Raw genomic sequence first — 20072 nt, 5'->3', positions numbered from 1 at the left:
ATGATCGCCATTCTAACTTGCATGAGATGGTATCTCAGTGTGGTTTTGATTTGCATTTCTCTAATAACCAGTGATGATGAGCATTTTTTCATGTTTTTTGGCCTCATATATGTCTTCTTTTGAAAAGTGTCTGTCCATATTTTTCTCCCACTTTTGAATGGGTTTGTTTTTTTTTCTTGTAAATCTGTTTTAGTTCTTTGTAGATTCTGAATATTAGCCCTTTGTCAGATGGGTAGATCGCAAAAATTTTTTCCCATTCTGTTGGTTGCTGGTTCACTCTAATGATTGTTTCTTTTGCTGCGCAGAAGCTCGGGAGTTTAATTAGATCCCATTTTCTAGTTTGGCTTTTGTTGCCAATAATTTTGCTGTTTTAGTCATGAAGTCCTTGCCTATGCCTATGTCCTGAATGGTTTTGCCTAGGTTTTCTTCTAGGGTTTTTATGGTGCTGGGTCTTATGTTTAAGTCTTTAATTCATCTGGAGTTAAGTTAGAGTAAGGTGTCAGGAAGGGTTCCAGTTTCTGCTTTCTGGGCATGGCTAGCCAGTTTTCCCAACACCATTTTTTAAACAGGGAATCCTCTCCCCATTGCTTGTTTTTGTCAGATTTGTCAAAGATCAGAGTGTTGTAGACGTGTGGCATTGCCTTTGAGGCCTCTGTTCTGTTCCATTAGTCTATATATCTGTTTTGGTACCAGTACCATTCTGTTTTGATTACTGTAGCCTCGTAGTAGAGTGTGAAGTCAGGTAGCGTGATGCCTCCAGCTTTGTTCTTTTTGCTTAGAATTGACTTGGCTATGTGGGCTCTCTTTTGGTTTCATATGAAGTTTAAGGTAGTTTTTCTGGATCTGTGAAGAAGGTCATTTGTAGCTTGATGGGGATAGTGAATCTATAAATTACTTTGGGCAGTATGGCCATTTTCATGATATTGATTCTTCCTAACCATGAGCATGGAATGTTTCTTGATCTGTTTGTGTTCTCTTATTTTGTTGAGCAGTGGTTTGTAGTTCTCCTTGAAGAGGTCCTTTACATTCCTTGTTAGTTGTATTCCTATGTATTTTATTCTCTTTGTAGCAATTGTGAATGACAATTTCTTCTTGATTTGATTCTCTTTAAGTCTGTTACTGGTGTATAGGGATGCTTGTGATTTTTGCACATTGATTTTGTATCCTTAGACTTTGCTGAAGTTGCTTATCAGTTTCAGGAGATTTTGGGCTGAGATGATGGGGTCTCCTAGACACACAATCATGTCATCTGCAAATAGAGACAATTTGACTTCCTTCTTTCCTAATTGAATACCCTTTATTTCTTTTTCTTGCCTCATTGCTCTGGCTAGAACTTCCAGTACTATATTGAATAGGAGTGGTGAGAGAGGGCATCCTTGTCTAGTGCCAGATTTCAAAGGGAATGCTTCCAGTTTTTACCCATTCAGTATGATATTGTCTGTGGGTTTGTCGTAAATAGCTTTTATTGTTTTGAGATACGTTCTGTCAATACCTAGTTTATAGAGAGTTTTTAGCATAAAGGGCTGTTGAATTTTGTTGAAGGCCTTCTCTGTGTCTATTGAGATAATCATGTGGTTTTTGTCTTTGGTTCTGTTTATGTGGTGAATCATATTTATAGACTTGTGTATGTTGAACCAGCATTGCATCCCTGTGATGAAGCCTCTTTGATCATGATGGATAAATTTTTGATGTGCTGTTGCAATCGGTTTGCCAGTATTTTATTGAAGATTTTTGCATCTATGTTCATCACGAATATTGGTCTGAAGTTTTTTCTTGTTGAGTCTCTGTGGGGGTTTGGTATCAGGATGATGTTGGTCACATACAATGATTTGGGAAGGATTCCCTCTTTTTGGATTGTTTGGAATAGTTTCAGAAGGAGTGGTGCCAGCTCATCTTTGTATGTCTGGTAGAATTCGGCTCTGAACCCATCTGGACCTGGGCTTTTTTTTGGTGTTCATTTTTATGGTATACATGCATTATTATAGAAATTAGAAAATATTATTTAAAATTAGCTCTTAAGGAAACCAAAAGTGAAAGCTAAAGTGATATCCAGAGTCCAAGACAATGTATTTGATGATAGACCTGGGATATTGTTTACACACTAGAGACAAGGAGTTAGTGTGAGAGGAGACTGAATATACAAGAAAGGACAATCAAGGAGAAAGAAAATTCTGAAGAGGAGAGAGAGGACCAGATGCAAGTACAGGATTCATAGTTTGGAAAGAAAGATCAGCCTTGCATAGAAAGATAGTTGTTCATTAGTACATTATAGGAAGGCATTCAAGATAGATGTGAGCTGAATAGGATGATGCTCATGAAGTTGTAAGCTATCTACCATGATAAACACTAGGTTTTAAAAAACCCAGTCACCTAAAATAAATCATATACACTACTAGTGCAAAAATTTTCTCTGATATTAGATGTTGGTAATATTTATTTTAAATTGGCTCAGTTCATTTATGTGAGATGGGTAGACAAAGATAATATATGACTCTGGCGAGAAATAAAACAATAAAAAAATGGTAGAGATTACCATTAAAACTTGTTTCAGCATTTTTATATCTTATGATCTGGAGATTAGACATCCAAAAGTGGGTCTGGCAGAGGAAAATCAAGGCACTAAGACTGCTGTGTACCTTCTGGAGGATATAGGGAAGGCTGCAAGTCTGAGGAATGCTGCCTGCCTTTCTTAGGGTGTGGCTCTCTTCTAGCAATGGCATCATTGACTGCTGCTTGCCTTGTCACATCTCTCTCTGACCTAATCTGATACGCCTCCCTCCCTCATGTAAGGACCCTCCTGATTACACCAGGAACACCTGTGTAACCCAAGATCCTCTCCTGATCTTAGGGTCCTTAACTTAATCACATCCGTAAAGTCCCCTCTGCATGTCAGATAAGCATATGCACACGTTTCAGGGATTAGAAGGAGGACTTTTCTGGGAGCCAGTATTCTGCTTACAATACCACTATTTTGTGCTGATTTGTTACTTGGAAATGAAAAATGGATACATTTTGTTCCCCTAGCCATCCAGTTCTCCACACAAGCAGCAAGAATTACCAGATTCTTTTGTATCTCTCCAAAGATATTTTACGCATATACAAAATTTTCTTTTTCTTCTTTTTACCCCCACACAAGTGGTAATTTATTATAATTACCGTTTTCCTCTTTTCCCCTTTTAATAATATAGTTTGAAGGTATCTCCATATCAGAATAAAAATTCACTCTTTTTTACATCTGCATAGTAGTCTATAATGTGGATATGTAATAATTCAACCCATCATTTCCTTACTGTTGGGCATTTGTGTTGCATCCAGTCTTTTGCTTTTTGAAATAACTCTTCAAAAACAGTTATTTCACAGAAGGTGGTCACTGGTCACCGTCATGGCTAAGAGAGCTTCAGCTGAGAGACAGTGGCCATGGATGCCAGATTAGAAAGGGATATAGAACTAGTGAGCAGGAAACAAGTGGGATGTCCTCACAAGTTGACTGTGCCTTATAATTTACAAAGTATTTTGAGGCATATTTTGTATAAATATATATTGATTATTTATTAGTTTAGGAGAGCTTTATACATACTTGGAGACACAGGCATCATCTAGTGTCTCCAATTTACAGGTAAAACATCTCAGACACAGAGATGTTGCCTAAGGGGTACAGTTGCAGAGCCAGATATCAAACTAGGTCTTCTCTGTCTCCAAATTCCAGCCATCTTGTGTGTCTTAGCTGTTTCTTAGGTCTAGAAGATGGGACCAAAGGGAAGAGGAAAAGCAGAACGTAAGCAAACTATAATGAAATAATGTTTTTTAGGGTAAAAAATTAAAATATAATTATATGAGCCCAATGCAAATCAGACACACACAAATATGCAGTATCTTCAGCCAACAGCCCTTAATTTTCCAATCTATCAAAATAATCACTAATGCACAGAACATATTAAAATAACTTTTTTCTAGAAAGTATCCACTTTTACTGTGTGCATAAACTCCATTTAAAATAAATACGGCAACCCAAGATCCCTTTGTTTGCCTCCGTGTAGATTAAGTTCCCTAATTGAAAATGTATAGACAACCTTCTGGTCTCTTAAGTAATTTTACTTCTGAAAGCTTTCTGTATAAGTATTCATGAAAATATAAATTCATGAATATACAAATTCATAAATATTATTATCTTTTTCAAATTATATATAAATTCATTTCACAGCAATTTTTTTTCTGTGCTGGCTTTTAGCTAAATAAGATTTTAAGCAAGAAGCAGCCAACACAAATTACAACAGAATTCATTTTTAAGAAAATGAAGTGGAATGTAAAATATAAAACTCATATCTGAAAATAATATATTTGGAAATGCATCCAATTTTTATTTGTTCTCATTACTTTTTTGTAAGATTAGAATGAATTGTTCCCTATCTTCATGTTTTGAGGCAAAGATTGTGAATTATAATGCCTTACATAGAGTAAGTTATAAGCTTGCAGACACTACAAATTGAAAGGAAGTAATTTTTGCCAGTCTATTTATGTTATTACCTTCTAAAATAAAATAATTGGCCAAGTATTTCCTCAATTTTTCATCATATTAAAAAACATATACTTTTATATTTGCTATCCAGTTCAAAGGCACAGTGTATAATAACCTATAAGCATTTTATTCTTGGGAAAGTGAGGGAAAGACAAGAATATTCATTAATAGACATAGATTATTTTTAAACAAGTTGAGATTTCTGCATTGGAAATAAAAAAAAACAGTGGTTTGAAAATAGCACTTTTAGTGCCTTATAAGAAACAATGGATAATGTTTATATATTTCTATTGCAATAATGAATTTTTAATCAGCTACTATTTCAGTACTTTGTCCAAGAAATGCATTTTCCTGAGATTTATTCTCTGAGATGAGCTAGTCACAAATGTATAAGTAGTTTATGGTAATAACTTAGTCATTTATTTTCCCTGTATCAGAATCAAACTCTGAAAATAAAAAATACATGTAAAATAATTGTGTTTTATCATTTTTTAATGAAATTGCATGTTATAAACAAAAGGGTACATACTTTTATATTCTCCATAAATGAAACGGAGCCCCTAAGTAGCAAATGATTAATATAGTAGATTCAATTTCTAGGCAATTCTATATACTGTCAGTAAATAATAGTAATTTATGTAAAAATATGTTTATTTTGTATTTATGAATACTATTGTCAGTGCAACTTAATTTGTCAGTTCTTGGAAGAATAGTTTTTTTAAAGAGTTTATCAAAATTTATAAGGTATAAAAACCTTATGTATGGGTATTTTTAGTTTTGATAATTTTAAATAATACTAGTATCTAGTGTTAATTAATTTTAATGAATATTAGTACCTCTTCTGCTACAATTACTATTTATATTTATGCATATTCTAGTTGTTTCTGAGTGTCTAAAATATATTGCATTACAAGCTAATAACTGCAGGTTTCAATTATTTATTAAATTAAGTCAAAAAGTGTATGACAGTTTTTTAGAACATCTCACTTCCGGAATAATAACATGAGACTTCATTGTTGTATGTTGCTAGCAGATTGTTATTATTTTAACTGTTAACAGATTGCTGATGAAAAATTATTTATTAATTTAACAGTCCTTTTCGTATTGTAAGAAACTGGTGCATCTAGAAAATTATTGATACATGAATGGGATTCTAAATAAACAATTTCAGTTTGCCTTGAAAAATATGAGTAAGATATATAAATATAAACTCAAAGAAATATCCTAATTTTGGAAAACATTTCTATAGCAAATGCAATGCTTATTATACAAATGACCTAAAATATTAATATTTACTATGCTCTAACCACTAAGTTTCGAGCTAAGTAAATAATTACATTGATTATTTGATTTAATTTTGTTGCACCATCAGTTATAAGTAATATTTCCATTTTTCACATGAAGAGTGAGATATTCCTAAGATCACAAACCCAGTAAGTGCTGGATCCAGTATTTGAACCTGGCAGTCTGTCTTCAGAGCCCACATTTTACCCACAGTGTTATGCTTTCAAATAATGACCCTTTCAACTCATATGGCAAATACCGTGTCTTATAATTGAGCGAAGGTACAATTTCTCCTTTGTCTGTTCTCTTGACATTGTGTTTATAAAATTGTGTTCCTTTTTGCTAGTCTTTGAGCAAATAGTTTATTTCAGATGTCATATATATCTTCTGCATCACTAATTCCTTTAATCATGTTTAAAAAGAGTTGACTATCAAAAATAGGTACAATTTATGTGGGAGGGCAAAACTAATCATATGTACATATATATCTATGTATGTATATATATATACCACATTATGCATTATTTATATTGCTTAATATGTATTACATACAATGCTAATATATGTGTGCATATATATATGCTTTTATATGTATACCCATATACTTTTTGTTTTTTCTTTCTTGTTTTTGAACTACCATTAGTGTTTGCCAGCAATATGAATTCTCTTAAGAAATCCCAGAGGCAGGCTAAGAATTAGATTTAAATGTGTCTATAGCAAATACAAAACTATGAAATTTTAGATTTATGTCCTTTGTTTGTTTGGTTTTATAAAATGTAATTGTTCCTTTATTGCAAAATCAATGCTTATTGGTGGCTGTATTATACAGAAAAAAAATAAATTGGGAAATTTTTTATTTGCTATTATATTTCATATTAAAATTTTAAAAACTTGACTGAAAAAAAATAAAGTTCATTGAACTGGCTAACCAGGTGCAGAAAGCTGAAACTGGACCCCATTGCTTATACCTTACAATAAAATTAACTCCAAATGGATTGAAGATTCGAACGTAAGACATAACACCATAAAAACCGAAGAAGAAAACCTAGGCAAAACCATTCAGGCAAGGACTTCATGACTAAAACACCAAAAGAAATGGCAACAGAAGCCAAAATAGACAAATGAGACCTAATTAAACTTAAAAGTTTCCGCACAGCAAAGAAACAATAGTTAGAGTGAACTGGCAACCAACAGAATGGGAAAAAATTTTGCAATCTACCTATCTGACAAAGGGCTAATATCCAGAATCTACAAAGAACTAAAACAGATTTACAAGAAATAAACAAACAAACCCATTCAAAAGTGGGAGAAGGATATGAACAGATACCTTTCAAAATAAGACATATATGAGGCCAAGAAACATATGAAAAATGCTGATCGTCACTGGTCATTAGAGAAATGCAAATGAAAACCACATTGAGATACCATCTCATGCCAGTTAGAAGGACGATCATCAAAAAGTCTAGAGACAACAGATGCTGGAGAGGATGTAAAGAAATGGGAACACTTTTACATTGTTGATGGTAGTATAAATTAGTTCAACCATTGTGGAAGAGAGTGTGGCCATTCCTCAAGGACCTAGAAATAGAGATTCCATTTGACCCAGCAATCCCATTACTGGGTATATACCCAAAGGACTATAAATCCTTCTATCATAAAGACATGTGCACAGATGTGTTCTTCATTGTGACACCATTTACAATAGCAAATACCTGTAACCAACCAAATTGCCCATTGATGATAGACTGGATCAGAAGAAAATGTGGCACATACACACCATGGGATAGTATGCACATGAAAAATGATAGGTTCTTGTCCTTTGTAGGGACATGGATGAGCCTGGAAACCATCATTCTCAGCAATCTGATACAGGAATGGAAAACCAAACACTGCATGTTCTCATTCACAGGCGGGTGTTGAACAGTGAGAACACATGGAGACAGGGAGGGGAACATCACACACAGGGGTATGTTGGGGGAAGAGGGGCCAGGGGAGGGAAAGTGGGAGGCAAAGAGGTTGGGGAGGGATATCAGTGGGAGGAATGGCTGATATAGGTGACAGGGCGATGGAGTGAGCAAACCACCATAGCATGTGTGTACCTACGCAACAATCCTGCGAAATCTGCACATGTAACCCAGGACTTAAAGTACAATAAAACAAAACAAACAACAACAAAAACAGAAGATATCAAGTATTGGTGAAGATACAGAGCAACAGGAAGTAAAAAATAAAAAAGAAATAAATTTTAAAAAATCTTCTGAACAAAATTCACCTTGGAGCATGGGGCATTAAAGGATGGTATAAGCAAATCAATAATATATCTATGTTTCAAGCATTGGGACATTGCAGGAGCAGTCCAGATAGATAGAACACTGGCAATGGACTAAGTGAGAAAAAACAGCAAGTACATAAGGATGATCCCAGTAATGGAGTTTAGAGTGGCAAATGAAATTCAGTATCAGGGAAATCTGCTGAGATGGGGCTAAGAGTAACAGAAAAATTAATTAGAATAATAAAATACATTTTGCAAAACAGCGTGTATTTGCTGGTGTCATTTCACAGATCAGGTGAGCCCTGGATAGAAGACAACTTAAAGGTACTAAGTGACCCTTAGACAACAGAGCCTGAAAACATAGCAGCATATTGTAGGTATTTATGTGCACTTGTTGCTAGAAGCATACATAACAATCATCATAGACTAGGTGTTGTAAGAATTAAATAATGAAATAGCCTTATTTGGGCTTGTTTTTAATTTATGATTTCTATTGAAATAATGCTTAATTTAATTTTAACTAGAGAAAGATGTTACGTTCAAGTGTGTTGGTCACATAGGGCCTATAGTTTACATATTGATGTACCTTCATTACTTGTAGTTCCAGATCAATGCACTTAAAACGTGTTCTTATATTTTTAAGTCTAAAAATAAAAGAAAGAAAATAAGGCCTACAACAATGAAATTACTTAAGTTTGTTAAGAATCTGACAAAGTTTTATTTTTATTTGTGGAGATCCTATGGTGGAAAACACAAACTAATGGACATGAGTTAATAATTATTATCTGTTCATTTGCAGACATACATTTTCATATCTACTAAAATTATTTGTTATATTGAGGGTAATTTCTTAACAATACACAAAACTTCTTAACTCCACAAAATCTTACTTTAGAATAAGTAAACAGTGAAGCAGAAACTGGCTTTACTGTTCTTGTAGTTTAATCTCAATTCTATAATTGGTGAAGCTGGGTTCCTATAACATGAAGTGACTTACTCTGAGCTTTATTACCAGTGTCTCACCACAGTGTTCTTATCTCTGTCACACACAACTTTTGAATTGCTTTAATGATAACTTTGTGAATGTTCCCGTCAAAATGTGTTAACTACCTTCGTTAAGAAGAACATTGCATTCTGGATTGATTATTCCATTCAGTGACCATTGTTATTTAGAGAACAAACCTAGTCATTTATTTCCACTGGACAAAAGAGCATAATAAAGATCAACTAGGCTGTTATTTCAAAGTTCTGGCTTGGTCTGAAATCCTGAATTATAATCAGTTGTGTTCTTTTTACTCTCCTGAATCACTTTTTCCTTTCAAAACCACTCTTTTTACATATGGCCTTTTCTCCACCAGAGAAGTGGGCCTGTGACCCAGATATGGATTGTTAGTGGATTATACCAACACATATGTCTTATAATACAGCATGTTACAAGAGAGAGAGATACAGCATGTCTTTTCAGAGATTTCACTCTAAAGAATGATTTAGAGTTGATACTGCTGAAAGTACTTTTGATATATGTGGAGGGGTTTTCATGCAAATAAACATAAATAGGAATAAAGATAGAGATAAGAGGTAAACAAAGACAGAGCTTTTAAAAATTTCAAAGCTCCTGATTCACAATGCCTGAATTCAGTTCTGCTCTTTGGACCATCTAGTCAATTAATAGTTCACCAAACATTTGTGAGAACCAGTATTATATGGTAGATATAATAAGATCAATGGCTACACAGGGATAAGCAAAAAAGTCCCTGATGACTTACACAGTAATTGGCGATATCATAAACATCATTACATAAGATTATAGCAAAAAATCTTCCAAAAAGAACAACAGAAGTTAAGAAAAAGGGTTGCAAAGTATTGGTAGTGGAGGTGAGACCAGAACTGCAAATAGAATCACTACAAAACGTCTTTTGATGGGAACATTCACAAGGATATCATTAAAGCAATTCAAAAGTTGTGTGTGACAGAGATAAGAACAGTGTGATGAGACACTGGTATTAAAGTGCAGAGCAAGTCACTTCCTGTTATGGGAACCCAGTTTCTTCCATTTTAGAATTGAGATTAGAATACAGGAATGGTAAAGCCAATTTCTGCCTTACTGTTCATTCATTCTAAAGTAAGCATTTATGGAGTTAAAAATTTTTGTGTATTTTTTAAGAAGTACTCACGATTGATAAATATCATTATTAATATTATGGCAAACACATCTTGAAAAAAGAAAAACAAGGCAAGAAAAATGAATGGAAAGTACTGGTAGTGGAGGTGGGACAGAATTATAAACAGGGTCACTAGAAAAAGTGTATTTGGAAAGGCTATCTTTTAAAAAAATAACCTAAAGATTTTACAGCTACTGACAGGTGGAGGGTGAATGCTGAAGTCAGTGTGGCTGATCCACATCGAAACAGGTAGCCATTAATTTTATTATTGTCTGACATTCCTCATAGGGATGTACACTCCATGAGGGCATGTACTTTTATTGCTTTGGTTAACTCCTACGTTCCTAGTCATCACATAGTTGATACTAGCACATACTGTATTTTTGTTGCAGTGAAGAAAACAAATGACCTTTATGATGAGATAGCCACTTGCCATGTTGCCATCTCTCTCTCTTCTCCTCTCTCACACACACCCACAAACACACACACATACAAGTTGTATCTGATAATGAAGACAAGTAAAGGTAAGCAGAACTAACTGGGAAGTTGGAAAAGGAGTCCTAGATTAAGGTATATTTGAAAACTGCTTAGTCTCCAGTATTTCCCAGTTCAATGAGTCCATTAATTATTGTGTTTTTCTGCTTTAACAAATCTGAATTGTGTTCCTGTTGCATGGTACTGAATGAGTCCTGAGTAATATACTGGGTATATTTATCCTTAAAAATGACACCTATTTCGGGGGGGAGGACTCAAGATGGCGCTGTGAGAACAACCCAGGATTGAAGCTCTCGCTGGACGCATGGAGAGGGTGAGTCGGGGAAGCATTTCCAGACGGATCTTAGTTGCCCACAGAACGGGGAAATTCCGAGGTATAAAAGAGACGCGGGACGCCAGGCAGAGGTCTCCGCGCTGGCGTAGCCGGCAGCCGGTGCAGCTCCGGCCCGCGCCGGAGCACAGAGGTGCTCCACAGCGCTCCATACAAAAGCGCACTGTTACGGGTGCCCTGTTGAATCGGCAAACTAAGACCCGAGAGGGCTGAACTTGAGACTGAACGGGTCTTGAACTGTGACCCAGCCCAGGAAATCCCAGGGACTCAGCGTTTGGGGGAGCGCAGTGCGACAAACAAAACGGTGATTCCAAACGCTCCCGGTGAATAGGTTTTTTTTTTAAAGTGCAGCTCCGCGGGGGAGGGGCGTCAGCCATTACCGAGGCAATCAGCCCCTACTGAGGTACACGCCCATTGCTGATGCAGCCTGCCACTGCCAAGGCAACCGGGTACAACAGAGAGACTCCACCCCAGGGCATAGCCCGAGGCAACAGGGCGGAGACCACATCAGAAGGGCGGAGCCTGCAGGAAAAGGGCGAACCTCACACCAGCAGGGCGGAGCCTCGGCAGGCAAAAAGTGACTAGACTGCCTCCTAGCTGGGCAGGACAGTGAGGCGGACACTCACAAGGAAAGCCCCAACCCCCGCCCCAGACAGAGCATCTGAGGAAAAAAAAGGGGTTTTCTTACGAGTTAGGTTGCAGCAGAACTAAACATAGCAGCCTAGCAGCCCTGAATGAACAACAGAGCTCACAGCTCAGCACTTGAGCTCCTACAGACTGTCTCCTCAAGCAACTCCCTGACCCCTCTATATCCATAAGACTGACATTCGGCAGACATCATCCTGGGACAAAGACAGCAGAAAAAGAAACTGGTAGCATCCCTCGCTGTTCCGCAGCCGCTACAGGTGCACCCCGGACAAGCAGGGCCTGGTGTGGACCTCAGCGGTCGTACAGCGAAGGGGCTAGACTGGTAGAAGGAAAACCAAGTAACAGAAATACTCCATCATCAACAATCTGGGTTTCCACTCAGAGATCCAATCAAAAAGTCAGTAACTACACAGACGACAGGTGGATAAATCCACAAAGATGGGAAGAAACCAGCGCAAAAAGGAGGAAAACACCCGAAACCAGAACACCTCACCACCTAGAAAGGACCAAAACTCCTCACCAGCAAGGGAACAAAGCTGGACGGAGAATGACTGTGATGAAATGACAGAATTAGACTTCAGAAGGTGGATAATGAGAAACTTTTGTGAGCTAAAAGAACATGTTTTAAATCAATGTAAAGAAACTAAGAACCTTGAAAAAAGATTTGAAAAAAGATTTGAGGAAATTATAACAAGAATGGATACCTTAGAGAGGAATATGAATGAATTAAAGGAGCTGAAAAACACAATACGAGAACTTCGCGAAACATGCACAAGTTTCAATAGCCAAATTGACCAAGCAGAAGAAAGAATATCAGAAGTCGAGGATCAACTCAATGAAATAAAACGAGAAACCAAGATCAGAGAAAAGAGCGCAAAAAGGAATGAACAAAGTCTCCAAGAAATGTGGGACTATGTGAAGAGACCTAACCTACGTTTTATGGGTGTACCAGAATGTGATGAAGAGAATGAATCCAAGCTGGAAAATACTCTGCAGGACATTATCCAGGAAAATTTCCCCCATCTAGCAAGACAGGCCAACACTCAAATGCAGGAAATACAGAGAACACCACAGAGATATTCCGCAAGAAGAGCAACCCCAAGGCACATAATCGTCAGATTCAACAAGGTTGAAATAAAGGAGAAAATACTAAGGGCAGCCAGAGAGAAAGGTCGGGTCACCCACAAAGGGAAGCCCATCAGACTCACAGCAGATCTCTCGGCAGAAACTCTACAAGCCAGAAGAGAGTGGGGGCCAATATTCAACATCCTTAAAGAAAAGAACTTTCAACCCAGAATTTCATATCCAGCCAAACTGAGCTTCAGAAGTGAAGGAAAAATAAAATCCTTTGCAAACAAGCAAGCACTCAGAGATTTTGTCACCACCAGCCCTGCTTTACAAGAGCTCCTAAAAGAAGCACTACACATAGAAAGGAACAACCAGTACCAGCCATTCCAAAATCACACTGAATGCTAAAGACCATCAACATAATGAAGAATCTACAACAACTAACAGGCAAAACAGCCAGCTAGCATCAAAATGGCAGTGTCAAACTCACACATAACAATATTAACCCTAAATGTAAATGGACTAAATGCACCAATCAAAAGACACAGACTGGCAAATTGCATAAAAAGCCAAAACCCAGCAGTGTGCTGTATCCAGGAAACCCATCTCACATGCAAGGATACACAAAGGCTCAAAATAAAGGGATGGAGGAAGATTTACCAAGCAAACGGAGAGCAAAAGAAAGCAGGAGTTGCAATCCTCATCTCTGATAAAGTAGACTTTAAAGCAACAAAGATCAAAAGAGACAAAGAAGGCCATTACATAATGGTAAAAGGATCGATACAACAAGAAGAGCTGATGATCCTAAACATATATGGACCCAATACAGGAGCACCCAGATACATAAGGCAAGTTCTTAACGACTTACAAAGAGACTTAGACTCCCACACAATAATAGTGGGAGACTTTAACACTCCACTGTCAATATTAGACAGATCAACCAGACAGAAAATCAACAAGGATATCCAGGGCTTGAACTCAGACCTGGAGCAAGCAAACCTGATAGACATTTACAGAACTCTCCACCCCAAATCCACAGAATATACATTCTTCTCAGCACCACATCACACCTACTCTAAAATTGACCACATAATTGGAAGTAAAGCACTGCTCAGCAAATGCAAAACAACTGAAATCATAACAAACAGCCTCTCAGACCATAGTGCAATCAAGTTAGAACTCAGAATTCAGAAACCAACCCAGAACCGCACAGCTTCATGGAAACTGAACAACTGGCTCTTGAATGTTGACTGGATAAACAACGAAATGAAGGCAGAAATAAAGAAGTTCTTCGAAACCAATGAGAACGAAGACACAACATGCCAGAATCTCTGGGACACATTTAAAGCAGTCTCTAGAGGAAAGTATATAGCAATAAGTGCCCATATGAGAAGAATGGAGAGATCCAAAATTGACACCCTATCGTCAAAATTGAAAGAGCTAGAGGAGCAAGATCAAAAAAACTCAAAACCCAGCAGAAGACAAGAAATAACTAAGATCAGAGCTGAACTGAAGGAGATTGAGACACGAAAAACCCTCCAAAAAATCAATAAATCCAAGAGCTGGTTTTTTGAAAAGATCAACAAAATAGACCACTAGCCAGATTGATTAAAAAGAAAAGAGAGAACAACCAAATAGATGCAATAAAAAATGATAAAGGGGAAATCACCACAGATTCCACAGAAATTCAAACCATCATCAGAGAATATTACAAACAACTCTATGCACATGAACTAGTAAACCTGGAAGAAATGGATAAATTCCTGGACTCCTGTGTCCTCCCAAGCCTAAACCAGGAGGAAGCAGAAACTATGAATAGAACAATAACAAGGGCAGAAGTCGAGGCAGCAATTAAGAGCCTACCACACAAAAAAAGCACAGGTCCAGACGGGTTCACAGCCGAATTCTACCAGACACACAAAGAGGAGCTGGTACCATTCCTTCTGAAACTATTCCAAATAATCCAAAAAGAAGGAATCCTACCCAAATCATTCTACGAGACCAATATCATCCTGATACCAAAACCCGGCAGAGACCCAACAAGAAAAGAAAACTTCAGGCCAATATCCATGATGAACATAGATGCAAAAATCTTCAATAAAATATTGGCAAGCCGATTGCAACAGCAAATCAAAAAACTTATTCATCATGATCAAGTAGGATTCATCCCAGGGATGCAAGGCTGGTTCAACATACGCAAGTCTATCAACGTAATTCACCACATAAACAGAACCAAAAACAAAAACCACATGATTATCTCAATTGATGCAGAGAAGGCATTTGACAAAATTCAACAGCCCTTTATGCTAAAAACCCTCAATAAACTCGGTATCAATGGAACATATCTCAAAGTAATAAAAGCTATTTATGACAAACCAACAGCCAATATCATACTGAATGGGCAAAAACTGGAAGCATTCCCTTTGAAATCCGGCACTAGACAAGGATGCCCTCTGTCACCACTCCTATTCAATATAGTACTGGAAGTTCTACCCACAGCAATCAGGCAAGAAAAAGAAATAAAGGGTATTCAAATAGGAAAGGTGGAAGCCAAATTGTCTCTATTTGCAGACGAAATGATAATATACCTAGAAGACCCCATCGCCTCAGCCCAAAAACTCCTGAAACTGATAAGCAACTTCAGCAAAGTCTCAGGATATAAAATCAATGTGCAAAAATCACAAGCCTTCCTCTACACCAATAACAGACTTAAAGAGAGCCAAATCAAGAATGAACTGCCATTCACAATTGCTACAAAAAGAATAAAATACCTTGGAATACAACTCACAAGGAACGTAAGGGACCTCTTCAGGGATAACTACAAACCACTGCTCAACGAAATAAGAGAGGACAAAAACAGATGGAGAAACATTCCATGTTCATGGTTAGGAAAAATTAATATTGTGAAAATGGCTATACTGCCCAAAGTAATTTACAGAATCAACGCTATCCCCATCAAGCTACCATTGACTTTCTTCACAGAACTGGAAAAAACCACCTTGAACTTCATATGGAACCAAAAGAGAGCCCGCATAGCCAAGTCAATTCTAAGCAAAAAGAACACAGCGGGGGGCATCACACTACCGGATTTCAAACTATACTATAAGGCTACAGTAATCAAAACAGCATGGTACTGGTACCAAAACAGAGATATAGATCAATGGAACAGAACAGAGTCATCAGAGGCAACACAACATAGCTACAACCATACAATCTTTGATAAACCTGACAAAAACAAGCAAGGGGGAAAGGACTCCCTGTTCAACAAATGGTGTTGGGAAAACTGGCTAGCCATGTGTAGAAAGCAGAAACTGGACCCCTTCCTGACACCTTACACCAAAATGAACTCCAGATGGATTAAAGACTTAAACATAAGACCCGGCACCATAAAAACCCTAGAAGGAAATCTAGGCAAAACCATCCAGGACATAGGAGTAGGCAAGGACTTCATGAACAAAACACCAAAAGCATTGGCAACAAAAGCCAAAATAGACAAATGGGACCTAATGAAACTCCACAGCTTCTGCACAGCAAAAGAAACAGTCTCTAGTGTGAATCGGCAACCAACAGAATGGGGAAAAATTTTTGCAGTTTACCCATCTGACAAAGGGCTGATATCCAGAATATACAAAGAACTCAAACATATTTACAGGAAAAAAACAAACAAGCCCATTCAAAAGTGGTCAAAGGATATGAACAGACACTTTACGAAAGAAGACATATATGAGGCCAACAATCATATGAAAAAATGCTCATCGTCACTGGTCATCAGAGAGATGCAAATCAAAACCACATTGAGATACCATCTCACGCCAGTTAGAATGGCGATCATTAAAAAATCTGGAGACAACAGATGCTGGAGAGGATGTGGAGAAAAAGGAACACTTTTACACTGTTGGTGGGAGTGCAAATTAGTCCAACCATTGTGGAAGACAGTGTGGCGATTCCTCAATGCCTTAGAAATAGAAATCCCATTTGACCCAGCAATCCCATTACTGGGTATATATCCAAAGGACTATAAATCGTTCTACTACAAGGACACATGCACACGAATGTTCATTGCAGCACTGTTTACAATAGCAAAGACCTGGAATCAACCCAAATGCCCATCAATAATAGACTGGATTGGGAAAATGACCTAATTTAATTTATAAAAAGAAACAGCATATTACTTCAGGCTTATCAGTTTTTCTAACCCAATGAAGGTAAGGCCACTCTAGATGTTAAAACTGGAGAGTTGTCACAAGTATATATTTCACCCCTAGTAAGAAAGTAATACAAATAAATATTGAAGTGTAAAGATAATGACTCAAACTGGAGAGTCAGGTAAAATTGCAGTAAAACTTCTTGACAGTCTATGGACAGAATAATAACCAAATAACCAAAGAAGGGCACTGATGTATATAAAATAACAAAAAGCAAGAAAAACAGATTCTAAGGATTAAAAATATAGAAGGCCAGCAAGCCGTAGGTGGTAGAAAAAGAGCTCATCATCTCGCTAACTACAATTACTTATAATGTGTACTCCCAAGTACAATACAGCCTCCCTGCAATATAACATTAACAATTGCAGTATGCAGCTGTCCTCCTACCCAAAAGGCCTTTAAATATTAGTTCATCACTTCAAAATCTAGGGGATCTAATTATCTCAGACATTAGGGGAAAATCTTCCAATGCCCACCTCTTTTGATGTAAATTCTTGAAAAGTCTGACTAAAAAATGTTTTCTTTCTTATTTTATGTATTTCATAACTTTTTCCTTGCTGATGTATTCTTACGTGATATATACCGTGCTCTTTTATTCTAGTATGTGTTTTATTAATTTGCCTGGACAGTCAAATGTTGACTACAGAGAGCTGGTGATCTTTAAATTCTAGGAACTTGAATTGATGATAAAACCAAATACAGGAAGGAATGTTGTTTTTAGTTTTAGAGCAAAATGTAAGAGATGTGAGAAGCAGTCTTTGGGTCTTTATTTCAGAGATCAATAGTTCTCTAATTCTTAAAAATATAATCAAAAGGAGCTGAGCGGCTGAGGCCGGACGACGCAGCTCGGAACGCGGAGCCGCGAGCAGCGCTGGGTAGCGGTCGTGGAGACCGCCCGGACGGCCCCTGTCTCCGCTGGCGGGCTTCCTATAGCCATTCGCTGCGCTGCCGGTCTTGCAGCCTTACAGTCATTTGTAATGGTTACCTCAGATTCCCCTGCTGTGGTTAACGTTAATTAAACCCAGCAGGTCAGATGCTCTAAGTGAACATGTTTAGTGCTGTGCCTGACAAAAGCAAGCAATCAAAATGGGACTTCCTTGAAGGCAAGCCTGTCTTGCATCTGTTTCTTCACCACCTAGCCTGGAATATGCTTCTTGGTGAATTTTTGGATGAAGCCATTAAATTAATTGCTTGCCATCATGAGCAGAAGCAAACGTGACAACAATTTTTATAATGTAGAGATTGGAGATTCTATATTCACAGTCCTGAAATGATTATCAGAATTTAAAACCTATAGATAGGCTCAGGAGCTCAAGGAATAGTAAGTATGTGCAGCTTATGACGCTGTTCTTGAAAGAAATCTTTCAATCAAGAAGCTAAGCCAACGATTTCAGAATCAAACTCATGCCAAGAGGGCCTACAGAGAGCTAGTTCTTATGAAATGTGTTAATCACAAAAATATAATTGGCCTTTGAATGTTTTCACACCACAGAAATCCCTAGAAGAATTTCAAGATGTTTACATAGTCATGGAGCTCATGGATGCAAATCTTTGCCAGTTGATTCAGATGGAGCTAGATCATGAAAGAATGTCCTACCTTCTCTATCAGATGCTGTGTGGAATCAAGCTTCAGTCTGCTGGAATTATTCACCGGGACTTAAAGCCTAGTAATATAGTAGTAAAATCTGACTGCACTTTGAAGATTCTTGACTTTTGTCTGGCCAGGACTGCAGGAACAAGCTTTATGATGATGCCTTATGTAGTGACTCACTACTACAGAGCACCTGAGGTCATTCTCGACATGGGCTACAAGGAAAACGTTGACATTTGGTCAGTTGGGTGCATCATGGGAGAAATGATCAAAGGTGGTGTTTTGTTCCCAGGTACAGATCATAATGATCAATGGAATAAAGTTATTGAACAGCTTGGAACACCATGTCCTGAATTCATGAAGAAACTGCAACCAACGGTAAGGACTTACACTGAAAACAGACCTAAATATGCTGGATATAGCTTCGAGAAACTCTTCCCTGATGTACTTTTCCCAGCTGACTCAGAACACAACAAATTTAAAGCCACTCAGGCAAGGGATTTGTTATCCAAAATGCTGGTCATGGATGTATCTAAAAGGATCTCTGTAGATGAAGCTCTCCAGCACCTGTACAGCAATGTCTGGTATGATTCTTCTGAAGCAGAAGCTCCACCACCAAAGATACCTGACAAGCAATTAGATGAATGGGAACACACAATAGAAGAGTGGAAAGAATTGATATATAAGGAAGTTATGGACTTGGAGGAGAGAACCAAGAATGGAGTTATATGGGGGCAGCCCTCTCCTTTAGCACAGGTGCAGCAGTGATCAATGGCTCTCAGCATCCATCATCATCGTCATCTGCCAATGATGTGTCTTCAGTGTCAACAGATCCGACTTTGACCTCAGATACAGACAGCAGTCTAGAAGCATCAGCTGGGCCTCTGGGCTGCTGTAGATGACTACTTGGGCTTTGCAGGGGGGTAGGAGGGACGGGGAGTCGGTTAGTCATTGATAGAACTACTTTGAAAACAACTAATTCAGTGGTCTTATTTTTGAGTGATTTTTCAAAAAACGTAGAATTCATTTTGTAGCAAAGTAGTTTATTTATCTTTATTTCAAGTGATGTAATTTAAAACCTAAGTTGTATTCCCCAAAAAAGGGGAGGGGGGGTGGAGGGAAGGCAGCTGCAACTTTAACAAATAAACTAAGAGCTTTTCTTCATCCTGAGTATTTGCTGGACTGAAACTACTGGATTTTGGGTAGCTGAAGGTGCAGTATAAGTTAGTAGAAACCCGGAAGCAATGCTCCAGAGAAAAACAGAGGATTGAAAAGCATAGAGTCCCACGACTGAGAAGCATAGAATTCTTTAAGCATTTTATGGGTCTCACATTCTGAAAAATATTTTTTTGGACTGGTTAAGTACTTCAATCTATAAGCAAGAGACTTGGAATGAAGGCAACAATAGGTAAGAGAGGGGTTAAGGACTTATAAATCTCCATATGCAAATGTCAACATTCAGACTTGTGGCATAATTTTTTAAACAGTTTATATAAAAAA

At 37.5% G+C, this 20072-nt stretch overlaps 1 pseudogene; it reads left to right on the top strand.

Moving 5' to 3' along the window:
- The first annotated feature begins 18007 nt into the window (after positions 1–18007).
- LOC100406537 (mitogen-activated protein kinase 8 pseudogene) lies at positions 18008–19489 on the top strand (annotated as a pseudogene).
- Positions 19490–20072: the final 583 nt, after the last annotated feature.

The sequence above is a fragment of the Callithrix jacchus genome, chromosome 16 (assembly GCF_049354715.1).
Source record: "Callithrix jacchus isolate 240 chromosome 16, calJac240_pri, whole genome shotgun sequence".
Lineage (NCBI taxonomy): Eukaryota > Metazoa > Chordata > Mammalia > Primates > Cebidae > Callithrix > Callithrix jacchus.
The sequence above is the reverse complement of the archived record's forward strand: the minus strand, read 5'-3'. Positions and strand labels throughout refer to the sequence as shown.